Source organism: Bos javanicus, chromosome X (genome assembly GCF_032452875.1).
Source record: "Bos javanicus breed banteng chromosome X, ARS-OSU_banteng_1.0, whole genome shotgun sequence".
NCBI classification, from domain to species: Eukaryota; Metazoa; Chordata; class Mammalia; order Artiodactyla; family Bovidae; genus Bos; species Bos javanicus.
Window position 1 is genome coordinate 31,829,137 of NC_083897.1, and position 27,644 is coordinate 31,856,780.

General features: G+C 41.2%; 1 protein-coding gene across 11 annotated transcripts in view; it reads left to right on the forward strand.

Annotated features, from left to right (window-relative positions):
• Positions 1-27,644, forward strand: part of AFF2 (ALF transcription elongation factor 2) — a 535,938-nt gene that overhangs the window by 54,417 nt on the left and 453,877 nt on the right. For 2 of the 11 annotated variants that reach the window (XM_061408673.1, XM_061408672.1), the window contains exon 1: positions 10,199-26,658. The exons of the other annotated variants lie outside the window; for them this stretch is intronic. The gene's annotated coding sequence lies outside the window, so the exon portion shown is untranslated. Of the gene's footprint in view, positions 1-10,198; positions 26,659-27,644 lie in introns of those variants that run through there. 11 annotated transcript variants of the gene reach the window in all.

Sequence of the window (27,644 nt, forward strand, 5' to 3'; positions counted from 1 at the left end):
TATTGTTTAGCCCCTAGTGGATTGTTTCTTATCTCCAAGACTGGATTTTTGTTAGAATGAGAGTTGACAGAATTCAGATTTAGCCTAGTGAAGTATGTCAGGGTCAGTAAAATGTTAAAGATTGAGAACAAATGGAATATTAACCAAGAAATTCCATGTGAATGTTGTGAAAAGAAGTGATATCAGGAATCAAGACCTTTGTGGTGTACATTTGTAGAAGATATTTAAATGCCCAAGTCTCCTTGCAGAGGTAGGGAGTTGATTTCCATGGCTGTGTTTAAGCAAGTTCAATCATAAAGCAGGCCTAAAATGGGAAACAGTCCAAAGTTTCAGCAGTCACAGAAGAAACACATCAAATTTGGCACATCCATATACTGGGCATTGGATTTTCTTCTTTGGACTTCTTTGAAATTTCTGATGTTGCTTGACAATGACTGTATGTTACTTGTATACATACTGATATAATAAATGAGTGAATTCTAGTGAATGAGACCTTGTTCCTGAGGCTGGTCTCAGGTACCCCTGATCCAGCCACATGCCCTCTAACTCATAGACAGTGAGCGGTAAGGTTACAGTTGAATCGTGGTGTGAAGACCCCACACCTGTGGCCTTGCCCCATGTGTGCCAGCTCCAGTTTGCTGGCTGGCTGGCCAGAACTGGCCACTTGGCCCTTCTGGAGTCAGGGTCTTCCTGGGCCAGAGGGTTGGTGGACTAATGGCCCCAGTGGGAGCTGGCTTCTGGCCAAGGACCCCGTCTTTCCCGTGGAATCACAGCCATGAGGGTGCAGTGGCCACATAGCCTTTGCCAGGCAAGCAGGGCGAAAGTGGGGTCTTTGGTTCTAGTATGTTCTGAGCGGGGTTCCTGATGGCCCACCCCACTCGCTGGGCTGCTCAGTTGGCTGCTTTGTGTTCAGGTGGAGGGACAAAATTTAATATGACAGACCCAGTCCTGGCTTCACAGTGCAGATTCCTTTGTATGAATGAAAAATCAAATCTAGGAGGACGGAAGACCTTCTGGTTTTCTAGTTATCTCAAATATGTTTTGTTCAAAGCCTGTTTACCTCTAGATGTGGAAATCAGTACATCCCTTACTCATGACCTCTGTGGGGATGGCTGCTAAGTCAATGAGGGTCTTGGCTCCATTCTGAGTATTTGTTGCCTTGTGGGAGGTAAAGCAAAACAATAGGAAATGAGAGAGTTTTCCCTCAGTAGTTTGATCTTGGTGGTGAGGCAGGGAATTGCACCAAAGACCTAACATCTAATAGGATTTAAAAAATGCACAGGGTGGTTTTCCCCTTTATGTAAGAATAATCTTTGAGGATGAAAAAAAGATTAAGATTCTTCTGTAGCCATCTTTCTCTCTCTGCCATGTATGTATGTGTGTGATTTTTTAAAACTGAACTTTAACACACACAATAAAATGCACAGATCTTAAGTCTTCAGTATAATTTTTGACAATTGCATGCACCCAGGTGACTATCACACCAAACAGCAATCAATGCAAGCCACATATGTCATTTAGAATTTTCTAGTAGCCACATTAGAAAAAGTAAAAAAAGAAACAGGTGAAATTGAGATACTCTATCTTTAATTCTGTGTATTTAAAATGTTATTATTTCAGCAGAAAATTAATGTAGAAATTATAACAAGACATTTTATACTTCTTGGGTAACACGTCTTTGAAACTTGATATATCGTTTATACTTATAACATCTCAACTAGGATGCTGACTTAAAAAAATGTATTAACTACATGTAACATCAAGTTTACTATGACCGTCTCTGAAAGGGCTATAGTAAAGTGCAGGAGCTGGATAAATAGCGACTTGCTCAAACAGAATGCTCTCCCTGGATTTCCATTTTCCAGTGACACTGAATTTGAAGTCCCTGTGAACAGAGGCAGACATGTGACACGATCTGAAGACCCAAACTGTACCTGAGCTGTTCATTTCATCCCCATTCTCACTCCTCAGTTTCCTTCTACGAATATTCCTGAATGCTTTCTAAGTACAGGGCATCCTTGGAGTACTGCAAGAGAAAAAAAATCACCTTGTCCAGGCCCCAGAGTGGCTCACAAGCCAGTGGAAGAGGATACTTCTAAGCACCATTTCAGAGAAATATGACACAGCTCTTGGGCTAGAAGAAACTTCTGGAACACCTTTAAAACATGGTCAGAAATTGATGAGGCAAAGGGACCAGAGAAAGAACAGGGACTAAGAATGAATAGAGCAAGAGTTAACAGTCAGACTGATGGCCAGCTCTACCATTTACTGGCTGTGTCCTGCCTTGGGCCAATTGATCACACCTCTGGGCCTCTTTTCCATCATCTGTAAAACAGTGATAATGATACTTACCTACCAGAGATGTCAAACAAGAAATCAAACAAGATTGTTAAAAATCTGTTACCATTATTGGCTCCTGCATTCATTCATTTAGCAGATACTTGAAAACACCTACCCTGTGCCTGATGTTGGGCTAGTTGCTAGGGATACCACAGCATGGTCTGTAGCCTCCTAAAACTTGATATCCATTTGAGGGGTTAGTGAACAGTAGTTGTTTTCTCAGGAGGAAAAGCAGACCTGAGAAAGGCCATGGGCTACTGGGGAAGACTTGAGAGATTTCAGTCAGGTTTACATGTGCCTGGTGTGTGTGTCGGGGTGTTGGGATTAGTGGAGGGAGGTAGCAGTGGAGAGGTAGAATGGGGACCCCCTCACAGTCTCACTCCTACTGAAAACATTTTGAAAATCTTCTTCAATATTTACCAATAGTTGGGATTATTCAAGTATTTAAATAAAACCAGAATAACTTGTTCACTTGTAGGGATAACGGAGAAGACACTGGGGTTGAATTTGCATTTGCCACATTTTACCTTTCAGATTTCAGACTCTCTGCGCTTAGGGACTATACCATGCTCAGTCTGTCACCCCATTCCTCTACGCAGTCCTTCTACAGTGCTGCCTGGGTTTCAGTTTTGATTGACGTCACTGAAGTGTAACCATTGGCACCAAGCCTGGCACACGATGTTTGCTCTAGATGTGTGTTGGACGGCTACATGGGCCAGTGGGTGGACTGCTGCCCATGACCATCAGCAGAGTCAGTGAAGCACTTCCAGGGTGCTCTGCTGATTCAGCACCTACAGAGGTGAGGCCTCTTGCTGCCCCACAAAAGGAACCCTGGCCTGGAAGTTGGGATATCTGGATTCTAGCCCTTTTTCTGCCACTCACTGGCTTTGTGATCTGGGGCAAGTCACTTAACTGTTCTGTGCCTGTTCCCCAACCTGCAGAATAATGGGTTCAACTCAATGACCTCTGGGATCATGTGTCACTTTCCATGATCACCTGGCTCCCAGGATTCATTTCTTTCACTGCCCAGCCTCTGGCTTCCACACATTGTGTGAGAGCTCACAGTGTTCTAGTCTGGGGAACTGAACTCCTGCCAGTTAAGAACAGAGCACGTTCAGGAGAATTTTGGTGGAGATGGCTGATTCCACTGTTGCTACAAAGGCTAGTGAAAGGACAGCAAGAGGATTCTAGGCTCTCTTGGAACCTATGTTTTGCCCTTTCTCTTCTCATCATTCATCTACTGAATACCTGATCATTGATGTGCACCATGAAGAGGGAGAATGCCCCCTCATCTGACGTGTGTTTGAAAGTACATATTGTCTTAGAGTGAGTGGAAGTTCTGCCCTGAGAACGTGGTTTCCTCCACCTTTTCCGTATGTAACAAGTTCTGCTTCCTGACTGGAGCACCAGGCTTGGATTCGTCAAGATATGTTCTAAACCAAGACTGACATTTCTTTTTGGGGACAGTGACAAAACTGTTTAAGCTCCCAACACTGGGGAGATGGGCATGGAGAAAAACCACAAAACCGAAAGATGACAGCAACCAATGACTTTGTGTCCCATCCCAGTCAGTCCTCCCATGAAACACTAGCATCACCAAAAAAAATTTTCTGCATGTGTAAGAGCCTGCATTTTCAGCCCTGGAATATTCATTCAGTTTTTATGCATGAAATTATGCACATACCAATAACCTTCTAATTTACTGATGCTTGCTATTAGGTTTTGTTTAAACGAGTACTTTCCAAAAGGAACCAGCTTCTGTTCTGAAGAAATGAATAAACCACACAAGGTGAACTTTCATACAACTGATTTTCTACACGGAGTTTTCAGGTGTAATTTAGACATAGCCCTGGTGGTTTATGAGCACAGAAAGTGTGGGAGGCTACACGGATGTACTCATGAGTGACTGGAAGCCAGAGGGCAGAGGGAGAGATCCAGGGATGGGGATTTCAGCTCAGTTTCACATTCTACCCTAAGGCATTAGATGCTGCTAATTCTTCAAAAGCCGAAGATTTGTTTTACAGAAAAAATTCTGATTTGATTAAGATATTGCTTCCAGACCTAATGTTCCTTTAGCAAATCATGCCTACATCCATGATTGGAAATAAACTGCATGTTATCTAAGCATAAAAACCACATGATTTGGAACTATTCTACAGAAGTAACATTTAGTGTAATTACAGTACATTTAGATTAATTATAGCACTGGTTCAGGGTGCCACCATCCTTAAGGTCATATCAGCATTTTCGTTATTAACCCTGTATGGAAGAAGTTCTCTTCTTCTGTGTACTGTTTCCTTCAAAAATATTTGCGTTCTATATATCTGGCTAGATCTCAGTGGAATGGCCTTTCCACTTTAGGGTAACTTTAAAAAGAGATGGTTTCAGAGGGATTATTATTGCTGAGATTGCTGTTTCTATGTAGATGCTCAAAGTAGGCAGAGAATAATTTTCAAAAAGTGGAAATGGTCACAATGTTTAATTAGGAAATAGACTTGCTATAAATGGCTGTAGGTCTCCTAATGTTAACGGGAAAGTGGCTGATATTTAACAGCCACGTTCAGAACAAAGGTACCTGTCCAGCCTGAGTTTGGCTCTATCCAAAGTGATATCCTCCAGATTGGTAAGAGTTGGCAATTTTGTCTTTGTGAGTGGCTTTTGAAATCTGTGCATTGTTCTTTTTGAATATCATTCTCGGCCTCAGATTTTCATCTCCTGAGAGCAGTGTTTTGTTTTGTTTTTTGTTTTTTTTTCCATGAAACAACCAAATGTCATTTGGAGCCAGATTTGGCCAGTAAGGAGGCTGATAAGGTCGAATACACATTTTACTGAAGAATGAATGAACTGGAAAATAATGAGCCTCATTTTCATGCCTGGTTCATAACTATTCTTGAAGGTAATTCCCTCGGAGGAATTCCAAACTCGGTTGAGCAATGTCTGTCTCCTTGAAAACAGGGTACAGTTTCCTCATGGTGCTGCTTGGAAGGTGCTGGCATTCATTTGAATGTCAAATGTCTGCTAGTTTGTTATCTGAAGAGCCTCATTAATTTATGATTCTACTCAATTTAAATAAAAGGAGGTTTCTTAATTCTCAGTGGTAGACTGTCATGACACTAAAAATTGTCGTGAATTGTTGTACCTGTTAAGAACAGTTCCTAAAGTATATCTTTATATAAATGAATGTAAATATTCTCAAAAGTGTCTGTTAATAGTAGTAGCATTTTGTTGAATATTTACCATGACTCAGGCAGTGTGTTTGCTATGTTTCATTAACCCATGGCTTTTTGAGAACCTTAGGCACTCATCTTTTCCAAAGGTGCCAACATTAAGTAACTTGCCCAGGGTACACAGCTCATAAAGGGCCAGGGTGAGATTTGAACTCGGGCTGATGTAAGCTTTCACCCCATCTGATGCTTAACTGCCTTTAACAAACACGTGGGTCTTGGATAGAGTCACAGCTCATTGGTCCCCAGCATTTGAGCTGGTCCCTTGGAGGATGAAGGCAAAAACTGGGACTGTTGAGGCCAGTTTTACAGAGCAAGTTGTATTAAATGAACAAAAGAAGCAGAGCAAGAGCAGTGAATTTGTCAAGTCCTCACTCGGTTTGATTTTTCTTTTCCCTTTCTAGTTTGCCCTGCTAGGTTATATTTTACCTTCTCCTGGTAGAGTTTTGCAGGCGAGTAGTTCTTATCAGGAACAAATGATGCCATAAATCCGGACTGAAATCAATGAGGTTATGAGCTCTAAGAGTGAGAGGCAGTTTTGTGGGCCTAAGTGTTTTCCCTGCTCACCATGCTGTATCTTTGAAGCCAGAAGCCAGAGGCTCATTTACAGACCTATCTATAGCAGCTCTGTCATCAAGCTGGGTTCCCAAGGCCCACCTTCCCCTTTTAAACGAGAGGAATATTTAGAAGAAATAATAGAGAGCACATATGCTCTCATGTCTGTCTCCAAATGTATAAGAAACGGAAAGGGATGTGCCAAACAAAACCACCTCTTGGTAATAAGACTGTAATGTAAAAATTATAGCCTGGAATTCTTGGAAATGACTCTAATCCCCCCTCCCCCTTGAAGAGACTGGCACCAGCTCTTTAGCTTTACTCAGCTAAAGGGAGCTTCTTTACCAGTGCCAAATGTATTCATATAGTAAAATGGAGGAAAATAGTAATGGATGCCATTCAACTTTCTGATGAGGAGGGATGACCATTTTTTTGAAGTACTGACTTCACTTAGAGGAAAGCCATTAACAGACACCAGAAATCCAGGGAGCTGGCTGTTGAATGCTGTGTGTTCAGTTCTTGGTGCCCTGTGTATGTTAGATAATAGAGGGCACATAGGATTTCCAGGTGGCGCTATTGGTAAAGAACCCCCCTGTCAATGCAGGAGACATAAGAGACCCAGGGTCGGGAAGATCCTCTGGAGGAAGGTATGGCAACCCACTCCAGCATTCTGTCCGTGAAGAATCCCATGGACAGAGGACCCTGGTGGGCTACAGTCCATGGGGTCACAAAGAGGCGGACATGACTGAGCGACTAAGTATACACGAGTGATCAGTGAGGTTCCTACATCAAGAAGCCAGGTTTGACTCTGCCAAGTAGTGCCAGGGAAGTGAGTTTAGTAGTTCTTGTTGGTCTGTTCTAGTTGACTAGGTGGAAAAATGGACTGATTGTCTACCCCTCATCACACACATTGCTTGGCTTAGGGAAGGTCTATGACTAGGGGGAGGCAGGTCCATCACCCCAACCCAGCATTTCAGGTAGCATCAGTCATTGAGACAGTAATATTTTAATAGAGTCTTTGTGAAAAATCAAAATTAAAAAAAATCCACAATGAAAAAAAAAAGATCTAATTTTTAAATGATGACAGAATCAGAATGTTCTCAGGGACATTGGAGCCTGAGGCAAAAGGAAAAAAAAATTGCATTAATTTTGATTTTTAAGAATTTGCCTTAAAATTCTAATGTACTTGATGACTGAGTTTTGGGTACCTCCTGCTCACCCTGAAAGCCCAATTCTAATGCCCCCTCTCTCGAGTTTTCCTAATTCCTTTCTCTCCCCCTCCATGGGCTTCTTGGTGACAGTGTATTTTACCTCTGGGCTTCCCTAACACTTTCTGCAGCTCTCCCGACAGCGTGATTATTTGTTTGCAGTATTTTCCTCTTTCAGAGGACTCTGGCTTCCTTGAGGATCAATGCCATGTCTTAGGCTCTTTGTATCCACTGTGCCAGCCTGACATTCAGTAGGTACTCAAAAATATTTCATGGTTGTTCAAAACAACAACTGAGTGAAGAAGGAGTTCAGTGAATAAGTGAAATCAGCCTTTGAGTCTTTGAGAACTTGACCTGTTTTCCATGGTGATTCCTATATACAGCCCTGGTTCAGGTGGCGACGCTGTTTGGGAAACACGAGTCCCATGGAGGGAACCACTTCTGGAGACTGTTCCTTGTGAGGGTGCACAGGGAGTCAGGTTCAAGGAGTGGTGATGATGTGCCCTTGGTGACCCCATTCCCATGCCCATCTTGCTTCCTAAGAAGGATTCAGTCCCAGCTCAGGGGGCAGGCAGGGGAGGGGCGGTTCAGAGATGGGGTAGGGGTTTCCCCAACGTGCCAGGAACTTGGTGCTTGCTTCCATGGAGCTTACATTCTAGTCCGAGTGGGCAGATGTGAAAAAAGCAACAGATGCTCTCATTTTTGATTTCTGTACATGATTTGAAGACAGTCAGATTGGATGGTGTGATGCAGTTACGGAAGTGGAGGAGGCCGACTATAGCCGGGTGGTCTGAGAAGACCCTGGTGGAGCTGAGACCTCAATGATGAGAAGAAGCCAACGAAGCAAGGATCTTCAGGCAGCTCTTCAAGGAGATGGCAGCACAATACAAAAGGCCCTGAGGAAGGGGCATGCTTGGCTTTTTCGAGGAAAAAAATGAACCTTGTTAAGGAGGGTAACCTTCCAGAGGCTGAGGTCATGGAGGTACACAAGGACCAAATTGGTGGGTACTTCAAAGACTGAGATGAGGAAATTGAATTTTATTCCATCTGCAGTGGGAAGCCATTGGAGGAGTTGAAGGGGGAAATATCATGAGGCAATTCACATATTATAAGGGCACCTTTGGAGAACACACTGGAGGGAGGCCAGATCTTGAGGCTGTTGCAGTGGGGCAGGCGAGTGATGATGCGCGTGGATGGAGAGAAGTGCATGGATGCAGGAGAGGTGTTAGAGGTGGAGTCAGTAATGGTTGCTGATGGATCCCATGTGTGTCTCTGGAGGGGGAAGGTTGACTGAAAGGGAGGAATTGAGCATATCCTCTCAATTTTTGTCTTGAGTGGCCAGGCGGACTGTGGTGCTTTATGTCTATATAACTACAGGCTCTTGAAATGTTTTTTTTTTTTTTTTTCCTATAATAAAGGACTAGCCTTTGCAAAATAGTGATTGAAGTTTTATCTTTGGTGAGACAAGAACAAAATAAAACTGTTTGTAAGCAAGCCAGTGGGAAAAACCTTTTACCCCTCCATTCCATGCACTCATTTGTAAACCTGCAAACATCTCTGTACTGAATTTCACCCTAGGCTGTCTCCCCAACAAGACTGCTTGAGGGTAGAGTGGGAACACTTTCTTATATCTTCTGGTGCATCGAGTATCCAAGTTGGTGTCTGGCACATGACAGGCATTTGGTAAATGCTTGGTGAAAGGCAGGAAGGAATGACAACAGACCCTCTTTGAACTTGTCTACCTCTTCTTTCCAGAGGTTAACACAAAACTGAAGGTGATACCAAAAAGTTAATCAAGTTAGGGAAACTCTGCAGACTGACACAGAAACCTCCATATACCCAGAAAGCTACAATTGAAGAAAACAGCAAACATGCTGTAAATGATGTTTCTTTTACTGTGGAAAGACTTAATAAATCCATCGTGACAGTTACCTGTCTGGCAGTAGCAGTGTTTTAGGACTAAATTGCAACTCTATTTGATCATTTGAATTCAATCCCAGATATATTTTAAATATACATTTTGGTCATGTCTAAGGCACTTAGGATGACAGATATACTATATCATTAGACTGTAAGTAAGTAAGTGAAGTCATTCAGTCATGTCCGATTCTTTGAGACCCCATGGACTGCAGCCTGCCAGGCTCCTCTGTCCATGGGATTCTCCAGGCAAGAATAGTGGAGTGGGTTGCCATTTCCTTCTCCATCATTAGACTGTATTCAGTAACTAATAAAGAAATTGGTAAGAAAGTGAAGTCCAAAATGCCTTTAATTATAGAGGAGCTGCCTCATTCATTTGATGCAAGAGAGGCAATGAACTGTCTGGAAGACAGGTGTTTTTCTACAAAGCATTTGGTAGTTCTTTCTTGATTAGAGAAAAAAGCATTAAGAGTACTCAGCATACTATTTTGGAGGCATTGATGTGGCCTCATCTGCCCTTTCTCACCACACCTTTTGCTCTGCCATTTCATACTTGTAATTACTTATTTTTTGTTCTTTCCTTCCTCATCTGTGCCTTTACTCTTGCTCTTCCAATGGTCAGGAAGAGGTCTTTCTCACCTTCTCCATCACTGCTAACCTAATCATCCTTCAATGTTCAACCCAAGCGCAGCCTTCTCCAAGCAGCCTTCCTGGATTTCTCCAAGCTGAACTTATACCTTCCTTCCTCCATGTTTCCTCTGGTTTATGTTTTGTTGAGCATTATGCTAATGACTGGCCAGTTATTGTCAACCCAGGAAACTCTCAGTGCTTGACTTTGTGACTACAGCCTAAGAGTTTGCCATAGTATATAATTGAACATTTCTCTGCTTGAAGGAACATTAAGTTATTTATTTTATATATATATACACACATATATATGTGTATATATATATATACACATATATATATATATATATGATAAAAACTCATGCTATCTCCCCTGTATTGTATTTTCTTAGGTTGTAGGAGACTGATTCTTTCAAACACTTTAGTCAGTATTTCCCTAAAGGCAGCAGCAGCAAAAATTTGTGAATATATTTTTATCAGAGATGATTAGGTTTTTACTCCTAGGAAACAGAAAAAAATTTAAGGTCATTGTTATTGTTGTTTAATCACTAAGTCATGTCTCTTTTCTACCCCGTGACCTGAAGCATGCCAGGCTTCCCTGTCCTTCACTACCTCTTGGAGTTTGCTCAAACTCATGTGCACTGAGTCAGTGATACCATCCAACCATTTAATTCTCTGCTGCCCCCTTGTCCTCTTGCTCTCAGTCTTTCCCAGCATCAAGATATTTTCTGAGTTGGCTCTTCCCATCAGGTGGCCAAAATACTGGAGCTTCAGCTTCAGCATCAGTCCTTCCAGTGAATATTCAGGGTTGATTTCTTTTAGGATTGACTGGTAGCCATAATAATTTATAATACATAGTCATTTGAGGATGTTAGCTTTAGCTTTTAGGTTCTTTTGCTATCTTTAGCTTTCTCCATTTTATTTTAATAATGATAAAAATGTCATATTTGTTAACTTTTTTCATTCTAACCTGTTTACCAAACTTTAAGGATGCAAATACAATGTAGTTATTCATATGCTTGCAACTAGGTTTATGGCCCTGAGAGCATTCAATTACAATGATTTCTATTTCATTGATGTTGCTCAGAGTCAACAGAAGGATTGGGTCCCAAGGTAATGGGTTGTATTTAAAAATAAGAAAAAAGTGCAAAGGTGGAGGTGTTCAGCTGCACTAATATGGTTATTGTTAGAGAATGTTTGAAATAACGTATGGGAACACCTGGCTGTAATAGTCTAACCAGATAGGTAACATGCATAGGCTAGTGAGTATAATTGACAGTGGCATTTGGGACTAAAGAGAAATTGGTTACAGATAAAATCAAGGGATCACCAACATTGTGAACAGATCAGAGTTTCTGCTGACAGATCCAACACTCAGAAATGTTTCCTCCTTTCTTAGGAGATTGGAAAGGCAGGTAAGAGTATTGTCTTCCCAATAAAGAGAAGGAGAAAATCAAGTGAGGACCAACAGTGAAAAATGGGTATACAGGCCTGGTCTGGTTATCTTGAGAAAGCTGCCTCCTTCAATGGCTGTTCACCTCAAGTTCTGAAAATCTGTATTTTTAGGTCAGCAGTTTGTGTGCAGGTCCAGCCAGGGCTTGACACTTTCTTTAGATGTGATACGTGAATCCAAGTGTGTATTCCTTGGAGTCTGGCAACACAATTGGTTAATAGTATCTGATAGGGGCCTTCCCAACGGGGCTGAAGGGAGTCTTTCTGGAGGTGTATTGTCCAATAGATGAAATCTCTAGGTTGTAAGGAGTGATGTTTAAGGTCTTCGTCTCCAGAGAATATGAAAGATGGGAGACACTGTGAAAAGACTGTACTTCTAAAACATGGTAATTTTCAACAGAAGCAAGCAATTAAGCCTTTACAATATTGAAGTCTGATCTCCTTTTATCAGTTGTGGATCAAAAGAAGCAGAAGCCAGGTGCATTGGGCATCCTGTGATTATCTCAAAAGGTGAGATTTTATGGGTTCCAAAAGGGTTTGGACCTGAGATTTAGAAGGACTGATTACAGCGCCTTTGGCCAGGGTACTACAAATGGAAAGGTTTTTCACAAATTTTGTGAAATGAGTCTTAATGTTGCCGTTAGTGCATCAGACCAGCCCTGAGGATTGAGGGTGAGAAGTGTGGTGAAAATGCGGTAGGACTGGCCAAACAATACAGACTTGTTGTGATATTTGACCAGTAAAATGAGTTCCCTGGTCACTATGGAGCTCAAGAGGAGTTCTGCAGGTAAGGATAATCTTTTCTAAAAGAATTTTAGGCACAGAAGAGGCAGTAGCTTGTCTACATGGGAAGTCTTAGACCCAGTGGGAAAACATATAAATGATGACTAAAGCATATTTATATCCATGAGATGGGGGAAATTGAGTAAAATCTACTTCCCAAACCTCTAGTGTCCATTGGACAATTTAAAGCGTTCAGGAACACTGCCAACAGGTTTTCCTGAATTATATATGTTTTGGGCAGATGGGACAAGCAAAATAGGCACTTTTTGTGGCCTTATTGTTATCTACCACCAGTGTTGATCATTTTATCTGTGTTTATCATTTTATCTGTGGACCAATGGTTTAATGCATATACAGTAATGAGAATTTTAGAGTCCTTGGCTAGACCGGATTGTTACTTGGCCCAAACCAGAGTTCTCCCTTTTATTGAGCCAACAGTTACTAGATTTCCAATCTTCTATTTCCTTTTCTGGAGCCAATTCTTGGGCTCCTCAAACTGATTTCTCTAGGTTATCATTTGTCAATTTGGACATGACAGAGGTTTGATCTTTCATTCCTTTGAGGGCAGCATTCTTGGTGGAAATGTCAGCAATGTGGTTTCCTTTAGCTTCCAGGGAGTCAGGTTTGGAATACCCACGGACCTTAATCATAGCTGAAGTGGCTGACAAGAATGTGGCCTCTAATGGACATAAGAGCCATTGAAAATTTTATCGCCACTAGAAGTAAAGAGGACTTGCTGTTTCCACAGCACTTTGAAGTCATGGGCTACTCCAAAGGCATATTTAGTGTCTGCTGTTTTGCCCTTTGATGAAATTCTGTCCCAAGTAGGATCATATATTTCAACCTGTTGGGCTGAGGTAGCCAAAGGCAAAAGTCCCACCTTGATGATTTTAAAAGGAGTTGAAACTACATATCCAGCACAATATTTACCATTTTAATTCTTTAAGAACCATTTGTAAACCATGAAAACAGCATTGGTTAGAGGAGTTTCCTGTGTATCGTGGCAAGGGGGCAAAAGATGATCTGTCAGAGTCAGTCATGAGGAGTGTAGTCCTTAGAGGAGGGAAGAAGGGTGGCAGAACTAAGGTGATCACAATGAGAGAGTTATATGAAGAGTGATTACTATGAGGATTTCCTAGAAAGTAAGATGACTGGCTGAAGGGTTTTGAGACTGATGAGAATTCAGGAGGGCTCTACTGCATGGGGTACAAAGATGGTTAGAAGGGATCCCATGACTATCTCTTGGTGGCCTTAAGTAAAAGGAATGTGACAGAAATGGCTCCGAGGTGAGGAGTGTCCTCATACCATAGGCTCTGTCTGCTGGCTGTAGTACCTTATGGGGTATTGGTGAACCCCTTGTTTCTGGGTGACTATTCCGAGAGTACTTGTCTCCTTCTCCAATATAAAGTTGATAATTAGAATGTCCATGGGTAGGAAGATGTATTAAAAGCTGGGTCATGCAGATCTTCCCAAGCAGTAAGAGTCAGGTTTGCTGTTCTTTAGTGGGGCATATAAAGACTGGGCCGTGAAAGAGTTCAGAATCCAGTTCTAACAATAAATAACCAACCCAACCTCAAAACTGAGTTTGGTATTGGGCTTTGGGAAGTTCAGGATGCCATGAAGCTTATCTGGGTTTGGGTGCCCAGCTGCTCTCCCATGACCAGGTGCCGCAAATAACGAACTTGGGTTTGAACAAACTGTAGTTTCTCCCAAGCTTCAACAGGTGGATGCTGTCTTCCTAAAAAAAGATCTGGGAAGGGGAGCAGAGAAGCAAGTCATCTATATACTGTAATAAAGTAGAGCCTCCAGAACATTTTATATCACCTCAATCAGCTTTCAAGATTTGTGAGATGTAAGAAGGACTTTTGGTAAAATCTTTGGTCATTACTGTCCAGGTATATTGTTGTCCTTCCCAAATAAAGGCAAAGAGATATTGACTAGCATTATCTGTAGGGATCCTAAAGAAGGTGCTACATATTAATAAATCACTCACAGTGAGATATTTGCCTTTGGTGGGTATGAGGCTGCAAAAGTATTGGAATTGGAAACAACAGAGTGACAAGGGATGACAGTATAGTTTATGGCCTGGAGATCTTGGACAAATCTCCATCCTTGGCCTTTGGGTTTCTCTTCAGGTAAAACAGGGATGTTGCAGGGACCATTTTTGTTGTTTAGTTGCTAATTTCATGTCCAACTCTTCGCAACCCCATGATCTGCAGCCTATCAGGCTCCTCTCTCTATGGGATTTTCCAGGCAAGAATACTGGAGTCGGTTGCCTTTCCTTCTCCAGGGGATCTTCCTGACCCAGGGCTTGAACCCACATGTCCTGCATTGGCAGGCAGATTCTTTACCACTGAGCCACCTGGGAAGCCTGTTGCAGGGACTAGTGTACCAGATAATGAGACCCTGGGCCATATAATTATCCATTATTGGCTTAATGCCCTGGAGGGCCTCTTTATTTATAGGGTATTGGTTAATTCTGGGGAGAGGCTTTGACGGATCTATTTGCATCTTAATAGGAGGGATCTGCCAATATCAGTTGAGGATTTTGCCCATAAGGAGGTGGCAGCTGATCTTATAGGGACAAATGATTAGTTTCCTTAGAATTAGGTTCAGTGCCATCAGAGACAGAGAAGGCAATGACACCCCACTCCAGTACTCTTGCCTGGAAAATCCCATGGACGGAGGAGCCTGGTGGGCTGCAGTCCATGGTGTCACTAAGAGTCGGACACAACTGAGTGACTTCACTTTTACTTTTCACTTTCATGCAGTGGAGAAGGAAATAGCAACCCACTCCAGTGTTCTTGCCTGGAGAATCCCAGGGACAGGGGAGCCTGGTGGGCTGCCGTCTATGGGGTCACACAGAGTCGGACACGACTGAAGCGACTTAGCAGCAGCAGCCATCAGAGATGGAGCAAATAAAAGATGTTCAAGGGTCATATGATTCACTAAGTAGGTGGCTATTTTGGTTGTTGTTATTAAATTCTAGAATTATTCTCCATTTTTGGGGAGAAAGAAAATCCAGAATATTTTTCTAGGAAATCTCAACCCAGAAAATGAGTAAGAGTGGGGGAACTAAGGAGCAAATGTTGGGTATCTTTTAGAGGGCCTAAATCGAAAGAGATAGGTTTATTTTTTTTAATTTTATTTTATTTTTAAACTTTACAAATTGTATTAGTTTTGCCAAATATCAAAATGAATCCGCCACAGGTATACATGTGTTCCCCATCTTTTAGAAACAAGAACCTGTTGACTTTTATTTGGGATCACCACTATTTGACCTTTTTAATACTCTGAGGCAGGCACTGGTTAATAACAGTGGGGTAAAGCACTGAGAGTGTAACTCTGGTGTCAATTAAGGTCATAGAAATATTCATTCCCAATCTAGAGAGTGATTTCTTCAAGCTGATTAAGAGGGAGGATTTGGAAGCACACTTAAGGCTTCCCAGGTGGTCCTCTTGGTAAAAAACCTGCCTGCCAGTGTAGGAGACATAAGAGACACAGGTTTGATCTCTGGGTTGGGAAGATCCCCTGGAGGAAGGCAAGGCAACCCACTCCAGTATTCTTACCTGGAGAAGCCCATTGACAGAGGAGCCTGGCAGGCCTACAGTCCATCAGGTTGCAAAGAGTCAGATGCTACTAAAGGGACTTAGCATGCACTCACGCTGTAGTTCCTCAAAGCCCCATCATTGGGGGTTAGGAGGGCATTGGAAAGGCTGGTTGGAGGGCTGAAGGTACCTGGAGTGCTTAAACTTGTAACAGTCTTTTTCCCAATGTCCTGGCTTTTGGCAGTGATGGCTGAAAAACCAGGAGGTTTGTTTTATTTGTTTATGGACCTCCATTGGTTGGAGTTAGAAAGTGAAGATTTTAGTGGTCTTCCTTTTAGTTGAATCATGCTGGATTTAGACAAACTTGTTTGCTAAATTAATTAAATGTGGCATAGATGTAGTTTCCCATTCCACCCTGGTCATTTTAACTGGAAGAGAAAGATCCTGGTTTAGCCCTTAATTAACATAGAGTTAAAGCCTACCTGAGTGGATTCAACATCCATAGACCAGAATTGTCCTTAAAAATAATTTGGAGTTGACTGTGATAGTTGTGCAGAGGTTCATTTGGGTTTCTGAGTTCAAGTCTGAATCTCATTTCAGTTAATAGGTTTTGGGAAAGGCCTAGAAGTTGCCAAATGGTGTCACTTGGCAGTTCCCCGAGTTTGATCATATAATAGAGAGTTGGCCTCCTGGTTGTACTCCTAGGAACTCTTTTGGATTTACCCAACTAGCAGTTTTTAATCCAGTATTCAGCTTGATCTTCACTGACACGCATGTGAAATAGCAGATATAAGTCAGAGAAACCAGGCTGATAAGTATGAATGTCCATATTAAATTCCTCAGCAAATTTGTGGGGATCCTCAATTACTTTGGGAAAATCTGACTATAGCTTGTAGTTCAGCATTAGTACAAGGAACACAAGAAATTACAGATTTATCATTTGAATCTTCAGTGGGCCTAATTTAAAAGGGAAGATTTTAATAGGTTCAGGTAAGGTGGAAGTAGGGAGAAGTTCATAGAAAATAGGAAGTTCAGTGAAAAGAATAGAATGAGAAGGTAGAACAGCACTGAGGAAAAAAGGAAAATGGCACCAGGGTAAAGACCTTGGCACAAGATGGCTCCTGTGTACCTGGAGACATAGAGGGTAGGGGAGGGCGAAAAGAGACCTTAGTAGCTTTTTAATTTTTTCCAATTGTTTATTTTCCTCAATTAATTTAGAAATAGTATTTTGTAAAGAGGTGATTTTAGAGTCTTGAATGCATTTGGAAGCCTCCTGCTGCTGCTGCAGCTAAGTTGCTTCAGTCATGTCCGAGTCTGTGCAACCCCATAGATGGCAGCCCACCAGGCTCCCCCGTCCCTGGGATTCTCCAGGCAAGAACACTGGAGTGGGTTGCCATTTCCTTCTCCAATGCATGAAAGTGAAAAGTGAAAGTGAAGTCGCTCAGTCGTGTCTGACTCAGCGACCCCATGGACTGGAGCCTACCAGGCTCCTCCGTCCATGGGGATTTCCAGGCAAGAGTACTGGAGTGGGGTGCCATTGCCTACTCTGAGCTGTAATTTGAGAGATGTGGTCTTCTAATTTAGTTTTGAGAAAAACAAATTTGGGGAGGTCAAAAGTTCCCCATAATGGCCATTGGAATTCTAAATTATTTTGGTCAAATTGGTCCATTTAGTTAAAATGTGCATAAGGAGGGACCATAGCTTTTAAACATAAAACCAGCTGGGGTCCCAGAAGGGGGACACTCTCGAGATAGTTGAGGAGAGTTTGATCCCACTGCTCAAAACTCTGAAGTTTAGAAAACAGAAGAGTACTCACCAGAAAGGGAAGTGCCTTCATGAAAACAAAAACTGGTCCCAAATAAAGTCAGAGAGCTTGACCAAAGGAAGGGAGCTTGGATCAAAGAAAAGGCTTACTCAATTTAATAGAAAAAGATAACTCACACAGGGAGAGAGTACGAGCTGCTCAAGTGGGTACTCCAGACAGTTCTAGGAGTCATTATTTCCTCAGGAGATTGTCATCTTTGGATCCCACTTCTGACACCATGAAATGTCAACCTTAAAAATAAAATAGCTAGTTATTTTACCAGCAAAATTAGTTTGAGAATAGCAGAGGAATTGCAGTCAGCATAAGCAAACTATGTCATGCCATAGGCAAGCCTGGAGAACAAAGAAGAGGAGCATACTTTTATAGAGGAAAGGAGGAGGTTGGGAAGGGTTGTTTACAATGAAAGTTCATTGGAGTAAAGCATGAGTTCAAGGTGGTGGCGACTTCTGATTGGCTAAATGTGGTGTTTTCTTATTGGCTGGACTGTTGCTAGGCCAAGAGAAAATCTCTCTTCCTCCAACAAGAATGTGTAAACTTCTTGTAGTTTGTAAATATAAGGTACACTTCTTCCTGCTGAGGTCTGCAAGTGGCAGAGAGTGGTAGTGCAGTGGCAGAGAGTCCCCTTTCAGGGCTTCCTGACTCCATTTTAAATGAGGTTTCCTTTATTTTCACAGTAGCAATAAGGTAGGAAGAAATACACACATACATGTTTATAAAATATGTATAAAAGTATAGGTCAGTTAAAAGTGCATTTTCAGGTGTGTGCATATCCTAAGCCTTTGTTTTCTGTATGTTTACTCTGTGCCAAATAGTTTACATGTATTATCTCATTTAACATTTGCAACAACCTCATGAGTTATTATTATCCCCATTTCACAGGTACAAAACCAAGACTCAGAATGTTGTATGATTTACCCAAGTTTATACAGTAATAGGTGGTGCAGTTAGGGTTCAAACTCAGTGTGTTTGATTTCAAAGTTCATGCCCTTTATCAATATACATTTGTAAGTGTCTCTTTTTTTAACCAGATACCAACTTTTATTCAGAATAAAAGCAAAAGAATGAAAAATATGAAAATGATTATGGTCGTGTGAATAGCAAAACTGGATCACCATGAATACCAAGTATTTATTTTATTGTTTATGTGTTTTATGAGTAGAGAGTTAGTCCTCAGACTCTGGTGCTCAGTCTGTATTGGATTCAGAGCATGTAATACAGCATTTTAGTGCAGTTGCATCCCCTCCTCTCCGAGTTTAAGACCACTTTATGGGTGAGTTACTTTATGATGTGGTCCTTTCGATATCTTGGTAGCTAAGATGCAATTCTCAGAGTTATAATATGTTTAAACACCAGATGAGCCGCCAAAGTCTGAAAGCCTTCATTTTTAAGAATTTCCAGATTGAGAAAGCCATTATCCTGAACAGCTGAATCATTCACCTGTCAAAATTTCTGATAAGTCCCGTGATTTTGTAAAACAGGTACACGTTTCAGGATAATTTTCATCTGAAGCCATTCACCTCTCAAGATCTCTGACAGTTCCACGATTTTACAGTGCACGAATTTCAAGTTAATTTCATCTGAAGTGAAAACCCTACTTTATATCTCTTTATAAACAATGTGCTAGAAAAACACCCAGGTATCTCTGTGACCCCTTAGACCCTACATTAGAGTCCCTCTTAGGCAGTCGGTCCTTTTGCTTCATAGGTTTTCTTACTGTTGTAGTTCATTGTGTGAGTATTTGTTTAATGCCTGTCTCCCATGCTGGACTATGAACTCCGGGTGGACAGGGACTGTGTGTATTGCTCAATGCCACATGTTACCTACAGTGCTTGAAACCCCATGTGTGGCAAATAGTTGACACTCAATTTTTATTGAGGCAGGAATAAATGAATGGAGTGTGATAGAAGAGTAGACACATGCAACCAGGTAGCGGATTTAACCTTGATTTATGCCACAGAGATTCCCATTCTTAGTTTTTAAGCACGACCCTAGTTCAGTACCTCTTTCATGACCTAACAGCTCTGGGGGTTTTCTGTGATGGAGGGAAAGTCTGTTTGCTTGATGATTACAAGAGGACAGATACAATATTTACTAGACTTAGCAACTCTTGAGCAAATGTGGTCCCTGGAGAAGGGCACGTGATAATAATTCAGGGAAACCCAGTTGTTATCTCAAAGCTAAGCCACACAGGCATCAAGGCCATGACTCATGTTCCTGTGGTCAGGAGCCATAGAGTTTTCAAGGATAATTTATGGTGATGCTGATGAGACAGAGTTCATTTAAATACTGTAACTGCTGAAGTATTCTGAAGTGGAAAAGTCAGCCTGTGGTGGGGTAAATACCTTGTTGACCCCTTTTCCCTCTCCAATACACTATTGTTTCAAGTATTTACTCTAAAATACTTGAGTCTTAAAGTGACCCAGGAGAGATGAACTGACCATGGCTGCTTAATGCACGTTAAGATTTGATTTCTGAACACGAAGGACACACTCATCTTTACTCAGCCCATTGTTCTTTGATCGGTTAAATGATGCTATAAATGGAGGAGAGTGATAGCAAAAAATAAATGTTTTATACAGTGCTAGAAAAAGCTTTAGGGGAAAATTTTCGCAAAAGAACAGATTCTTTCTTGTTTCTATAGAAACCAGTAGCGATCAGGAGGAGCGAGGTGTTCTTTCAAGTGTACATGGTGGTAAGGCCAGCTCAGCAGTCCCCAGCACACTAGAGGGCTGGTTAAAGACTCACTGTCGGGCGGGGGGGAGCCTCTGTCTGTGTCCCTTTGATCTCACTGGCAGTAGGGGACGTCTTGCTGGAAATCCCGGCTTCCCCATGGGCTGAGTAGGGCTGCGGTCCACAGTCGCTCAGCATCATAAAGCCAGAAAGACTCTTAACAGGAATCTCTTGTTGAAAGAAGAAGAAAAAGATAAACATAAGGAAAGCTCTAATATCAGTTGTCAACAGGCCTTTCAATGTGCTCCTTACCATCGAGCAGTAAATGTCCTGGTCGTCTCCTGCCCAGATAACTGATAAACTGGCAAAAGCAGGCATTTGAGCCCTTGATGGTAAGATAATTTGTTGCTCTTCCAATTTGTCTCCTTCTATAAAATCTTTTTTTTTTTTTTCAAATGAAATTAGAATGAAATGCCTCCTTTTTGGTTTCATTTGTAAAGCTGTTACCTTCCTGACAAGTGAATGTTGAGCAAGACTTAAATCAAATTCCAAGGCAAATACTTTTCTAAAGCCTAATCAATACTACAGGTTTAAAATGAATTCTCCAGTCTTTTAAATGAAGTTTAGGTCAAATGTAATGACAGGATGAAGCAGGCACATTTTGCTTCAATTTGACAGGTCCCAGAAGGTAAGAGGAATATCTAGTAACTGACAAAAGGGTTTTCCCTTTGTTTGACATTTACTTTGTATGTAAACAATCCAGTATATTGGCATGTCAATGTATTAGTTGGTGGTGGTCCCAGAACACAATGTAAATTCAGATAGTATTTCTTTCTGCTCACAAATACACTCTTGATCAACAAGAATGCATTTATTGCAGTCTTGCCTTGCAGTTGGCAGAACAAAATGAATCATTTTGAAATATAAACTTTCTCAGATCTAAAATATATCACTGGAAAACACAGACATAGGAGGAGAAGATTATGAAATAAAAGAAAGGTATTTAGGAGTCTATAAGTCATAAACATAATACACGTTCACTAATAAAGTACTGGGGTTCCCTGGTGGCTTAGACGGTAAAGAATCTGCCTGCAACGTGGGAAACCCAAGTTCGGTCCCTGGGTTGGGAAGAACCCCTGGAAGAGGGCATGGCAGCCCATTCCAGTATTCTTGCCTGGAGAATCCCCATGTACAGACGTGCCTGGCGGGCTACAGTCCATGGTGCTGCAAAGAGTCGGACATAACTGAGTGACTAAGCACAGCAATAAAATACTGGGACAAATGTACAAGACTACATATAATGAGGAGGTGTTAAAAGCTGGATATACCTTTCTTGAAGCTGTAAGTTTGAAGCAGCATTTTGCAGTGTGGGAGAGTATGAAGTGGCCTCTTGCTGGGTGTGTGACCTTAGGGAAGTCACTTCCCCTCTCTGAACTTCAGTCTCCTCATCTACAAAATGGTAATAATACAAATGATGGCGATGGTGATGATGATGAGGAGGAGGAGATGGAGGAGAAAGGTGTCTCCCTCCTAGGGTTCTATAAGGTTTAAGAGAATTCTAGAAAACTCTGCACAAAAGAAGTACATAATATATGCCACATTCCTTTTCCCCTACCCCAAAAGTAAACAGGTTAGTATTGAGCAGTTCTTTTTTACCAAGCTTTCAGCCATCGTTTTTCTGCTGTTCAATGAGAACTAAATTTTTGTTAAAATATATTTTGTCAGAAAAGTAAGCAAACTTTCTTAAATTGGAGACATACATGGAATGAGAAATACCATGTGTTTTCTAGACACATTTTGTTTTGGTTTCTTTTTCCCTGGGAGTAAAGTTTGGGTGAAAATCTCTTAAGTCCTTATACGTATTTAAGATGAAAAAAACCTTTAGATTTGCTGTGACAGACCCAAAGCTTTTCTGGAGAACTGTGTGTGTTTGACCTCTCAGGCTGAAGTCACCATATCAGCTTCATCTGACATCAGTATTTAGAAGCTCTTCTTACTGGGTGTGCCTTGGTTGCCTATTACATGTAATAAGGGCTCAATAGATAGCTGCCTAATGAATAAATGACAATATCATGAAATAAAGTTAAGAATGTAATGCTTACCAAACAAGTCTTGATAAATTTGTTTCAGTGATCTTTTTCTTCCCACACAATTGTGTGTAATATCATCCTACAGGCAATGTATGAAAAAGGGGTCATGGTAGATAAAATGGAAAGAATCCTTGCCTCTATTTAACTGGCCTCATTAATTTATAGCAGTACAGACTTGATTCATTGTAGCAGTATTTGGCTTAAATTTGACTGGATCAGGATGCAGATTATTTACAGTTTCTACCAACCCAAAGTGCCTAGTATATATTTGCAGTGATTTATAATCTACAGACAGTCATTACCACTGTCATTTAGCTTTATTTTGATCCCCACTAGTTACACAGCCTCACAATACCTACGTGGTTATAGCCCTTCAATATGCCTATGATGAAATTTCATATCACCCAATAAGACATCCTCATTATTTATAAAGAATGAGTTGGGGGTGAGAAGGCGGTGATGATTTCTTCACTGATTTCTTGACTTATTTAGCTCACAGCCTCATCAATTCGACCCAGACAACCATTACTCTTCCTTTATTACACACCAGACACACAGCCAGAATGAGACTTAAAGTCTCAGAACATTTAGTAAAGTAAAAATGTGCATCTTCAGACAAGAAATGTGGGGTGTATACCATGTATTGTTCCTTTTCATTTCCAAGATGTTACTACTGACTGTGCTGATGGTCTTGGCGTGCCAGCAGCACTGGAATGACCACAATCCTTCCACCTGAGATACCCAAAGTCCTTCCTTTGCATGCTGCACGGAGCTGTGAATTCATTTTCTTAGGCTGCCATGACAAAACACCACAAACTGAGTTTGTGGGTTAGAACAGCAGAACTGTTTTGTCTCCCAATTTTGAAGGCTAGAAGTTTGAAGTCAAGGTGTTAGTGTGGCCATGCTCCCTCCAAAGGCTCTAGAGAAAGAGCCTCAGCTGTTCATTGGCTTGTAGATACATCACGCTAATCATCTTTCACATCACCACCTTTTTCCTGTGTCATCACATGGATTTTCCCCTGCGCATGCCCATCTCTGTGTCCCAATCCCCCCCCCCCCCCGCTTTTTTAAAGGACACCAGTCATTTTGGATTAGGGTCCAGCCTAAGGACCTCATCTTAACTTGATCATCTCTGTAAAGACCCTGCTTTCAAATAGTTAGATTCTGAGGTCTTGGGAGTTAGGGGTCCAACATAGTGTTTCTTTTCAGAGACAGACATAATTGAATCCCTAGTCTGTCATCCCAGATGTTTATGTGCAGCTATGCTTCTGATACTTGTGGTCCATATGAAGCTGTAGATGAGAAAAGCAACTCCAAGCCTGTGGGCTACTTCATTGTTTCCCAGGCCCTACAGTTTGGCCACTTGACCTGAGACCTTGCTTCTGTGGATCCTTAAGAGGGATATGATGACCATGCCTAATTAGCTACTGCAGTATTACTTTCCAAATATGCTGAAAGTCAGTTTGGTTACAAATTCAGCCTGGATTGCTCTCTACCCTGCCCCTCAGTGTACTTAGTCTGAGTTGGTAAGCTTAACTAGATCCAAATGATAGCAAGAAATTTTAAACTTTTAGACAAATTTAATTCAATGGGAAACCAGATGGTACAGCTGTCTTGGAGTGTAAAGTAAAAGGTAGTATTGATTAAAGAGAGGATTTCTAAAAGTCTTGCAGCTAGACTGCATTCCTATGGGAAAAGCTGCTAACCCAAATCCTCCTGGCCAAATAACACCAATTTTTTAAAAAAAGTGCTGAGTTTACTTGCTCAAAAGCAGGTATTCACAATGCAGCATGATCATTGTAAAGCTACAAAAAGTTTTCTGGGAAGTTTGAGGAATTTCTTTGTCCTAAGGACAGATGGACACCTCATAAAGTATTTATGGTCCAGTCTAACTAACTAGGATGGACTTGCCAGGTGGCACAGGGGTAAAGAATCCTTGCTTGCAATGCGGGAGGGATGGGTTTGATCCCTGGGTTGGGAAGATCCCCTGGAGAAGGAAATGTCAACCCACTCTAGTATTCTTGCTGGAAAATCTCATGGACAGAGGGAGCCTGGTAGACTACAGTCCATGGGGTTGCAAAGAGTCAGACATGACTGAGTGACTGAGCAGGCACTAACTAAGGATTAACACGGGGTCAGAGGGTCATTGTTAGTAAAACTATATCTCTAGGTCCATCTACATATAGGAAGCACTTTTAGAAACTATGAAAAAATATTATTCGGCCTGAGGCATTAGAGATTATTTTAATTAAAATTATGTGTGTGCATCTCCTGTGTCTTCTGCATTGCAGGTAGATTCTTTACCACTGGTCCACCTGGTAAGTGCCAAAGCACCTATCAAAAAATTGATAGGGAACTTCAAACAACATCATCAAGAAAGTAAAAAGATGTTTTAGAATGGGAGAAAATATTTGCACATATCTGATGAGGTATTGGTATATAAAGAAAAAATATAACTCAATAATCAAAAGAGAAATGACCCAGTCAAAAATGAGCAAAACCTCTGAATAGATTTTTTTCCAAAGAGGGTATGCAAAGGACCAAAAAACACATGAAAAGATGTTCAACATCCTTAGCTATCAGGGAAATGCAAATCAGAACCACAATGAGCTACCACTTCACACACTCTAGGATGGCACTGCTCTAAGAGATAAGACACTAAAAAGTGTTGGTAAAGATGCAAAGATATTGGAATCCTTATACATTGCTGATAGGAATGTAAAGTGCAGCTACTGTGGAAATTAGGCAGTTACTCAAAAAGTTAAACACAGAGTTACTTTGCTTTGCTGTGCTGTGCTCAGTCATTCAGTCATGTCTGACTCTGTGACCCCATAGACTGCAGCCTGCCAGGCTCCTCTGTCCATGGAGTTTTCCAGGCAAGAATACTAGAATTACCATATGACACAGCAATTCTACTCCTAGTTATATATCCAACAGAGTTGAAAACATATGTCCTCGCAAAACTTTGTATACCAGTGTTCATAGCAGTATTATTCACAGTGGCCAAAATATAGGAACAATGCAAATGTCCATCACCTAATGAAAAGATATGCAAAATAATATTTTATCCATACAATGGGATATTATCCAGCCACAAAAATGAATAAAGTATTGATACATGCTACAACATGGATGAACCTTGAAAATGTTATGCTAAGCGGTAGATGGCAGATCCAAGGGTGATATATTGTACAATTTCATTTATGTAAAATAACCAGAATAGACAAATCCATAGAGTAGTTACCAGGAGTTGGGGAAAGGGCCGAATGGAGGGTGACTGCTAATAGGTACAAGAATTTTTTGGAGGGGGTGATGGAATGCTCTGGAACTAGATAGTGGTGTTGAGTGCACATCTCTGTGACTGTACAAGAGCCACTGAAGTCTATACTTTAAAATGGTGAATTGTATTTTTATGAATTATATCTCAGTAAAACTGTTTCTGTTGCCAAAACTCAGCCTCTGTTCACCAGTGCTGAATAGAAATATGGAGATGGACTTTTGGGTGAAGTAGAAAAGAGTAGCTTTTATTGCTTTGCCAGGCAAAGGGGGCCACAGTGGGCTAATGCCCTAAAGACTGTGTGACCCACCCTGGAGGGGGTAGTGGGGAGTTTTATAGTGTTCAAGGGCGTGATCAGTTTGTGGATAGTTCTTGAATCCGTTGGCATCAAGGTGAAGTTTCAAATATCATCAACCTTCTGGTTTCAGCCAGTCTAGGGTCTATGTTCTTGTGGTCAGTAGTTTTCATCTGGAGGGGGGTCTGCTTCCTGTGAAAACAACTTAGGAATGTGTGTCAAGCCTTTATCTGTATCTTTCAGGGAACTGGGAGTTTGGGGGTGGTTCTGCTATGTGGCAGAATTATAGTCTAAATTGTTACCAGTTCCCTAGTCCAACAGCACTTCTTTGTTTCTACATCTTTACGTTTCCCAATCATCACCTCTTGAGTCAGCATTTTACTTCAAAGTACAAGGACACAGAGGCTTGTACACAGTTCCATTGCCAAAAAAAGTTTCACTTGCTAGTTTTACTGTTCATTGATGATTCATTGAAACAGTACCTAGATTCTTTGCTTACAACTTAGCCCAACACAATTTTTTCCAAGGAGGGGTATTTTATCACTGGCATTTAGAATTGCTACAGCATAGTGATACTAAATAGCAGGCAGAGTTAGAAATTTGTTAGGGAAATCACATTGGAACACATTAAGCAGTCTAGTTAGATAAGAGTCACCGTCTTCCGGAAGAAGATAGACAGAAAGGTTTCAGTGTTGGGCCAGCGAGCAGTGGCAGTCAACACGCAGTGGTTTGCTGTCTTTCCAGTTGGACAATCGATTTAGCCTCCTTTAAGCCTCTGGGACCCTGGTGCCCAGCACCTCCACTAGAGGGGGAGCAAGCTAGATAAAGAATGCCTCAGATGGGTGTGGTGAGTTAAAAGCCTGGGGGAAAGATTGTGGAATGGAGAGGAACTTGGAATTCTAGGCTACTGTATAGCTTCTTATGTGTGTCTGTGAAATGCAAGTCGATACCAACCTTGTGCTCTTTAAAATGGTGATAAAAATTTTTGTCCCCAAGAATAGCATAGAAAAGACATTGAAATTAGAATCTGTTTGAATTAAACATCAGGGTTATTATGGGTTACTTTTTTGTTGGTTTTTTTAAAGCATGTGCGGAGGAAGGTTACCATCTCTCTTATTTCCACACATGGGGAACTTTAGTGTTTTTTGCAGTCCTGGAAACAAGTTTAGGTTCAATAATGTCAAGATTTTAAATTTTATCCTCTAGAAAGTGAAGCTTAAAAGATGCCAAACATTGGAATATTTTGTATAATTTGAGGAGAAAGAAAAGTCATAATTTAACAAGAAACTCAGTGTTAACCGTCACATTCTGATCTGACAATTGTAACTAAAAATATTTGGCAAATTTTCATTTCATGAAATCCATACTGAAAAGCATAGAGCTGTATTTTTCCCCCTTAGCCTCATGTACTCTGCGCTGATAAGGAAGAGACAAAGAATAAGCCAACAATCTTTTAAGAGAATAAATAGAGGTTATATCAGAAGGATAGTGGAGATTTAGCCCAATCTCTATTTCCCACAGCAGTGTCAGGGTTTATGATGACCTGAATCATCCAAAGAGAGGATAAATAATGTTCAGTAAGGATTTAGCCACAACTAGATTTTATTATTGTCTGAATCCTAAAAATCAGTAACCTGTCTGTTGTGTCCTGATGGCTCATGAAAATATGCAGTGATCTGCAATAGCTTGTTCATTCTCGACAGTATATCTTTAATTCTCACCAATATATGAACCAAATTGTCTGATATGTGGAGTACTTCTGGCTCTTCCACCCTGGTGACAAAAGGGAGTACTGGGGCTTTGTGAATGGAGCTGATTGAATAGCCCTAGAAG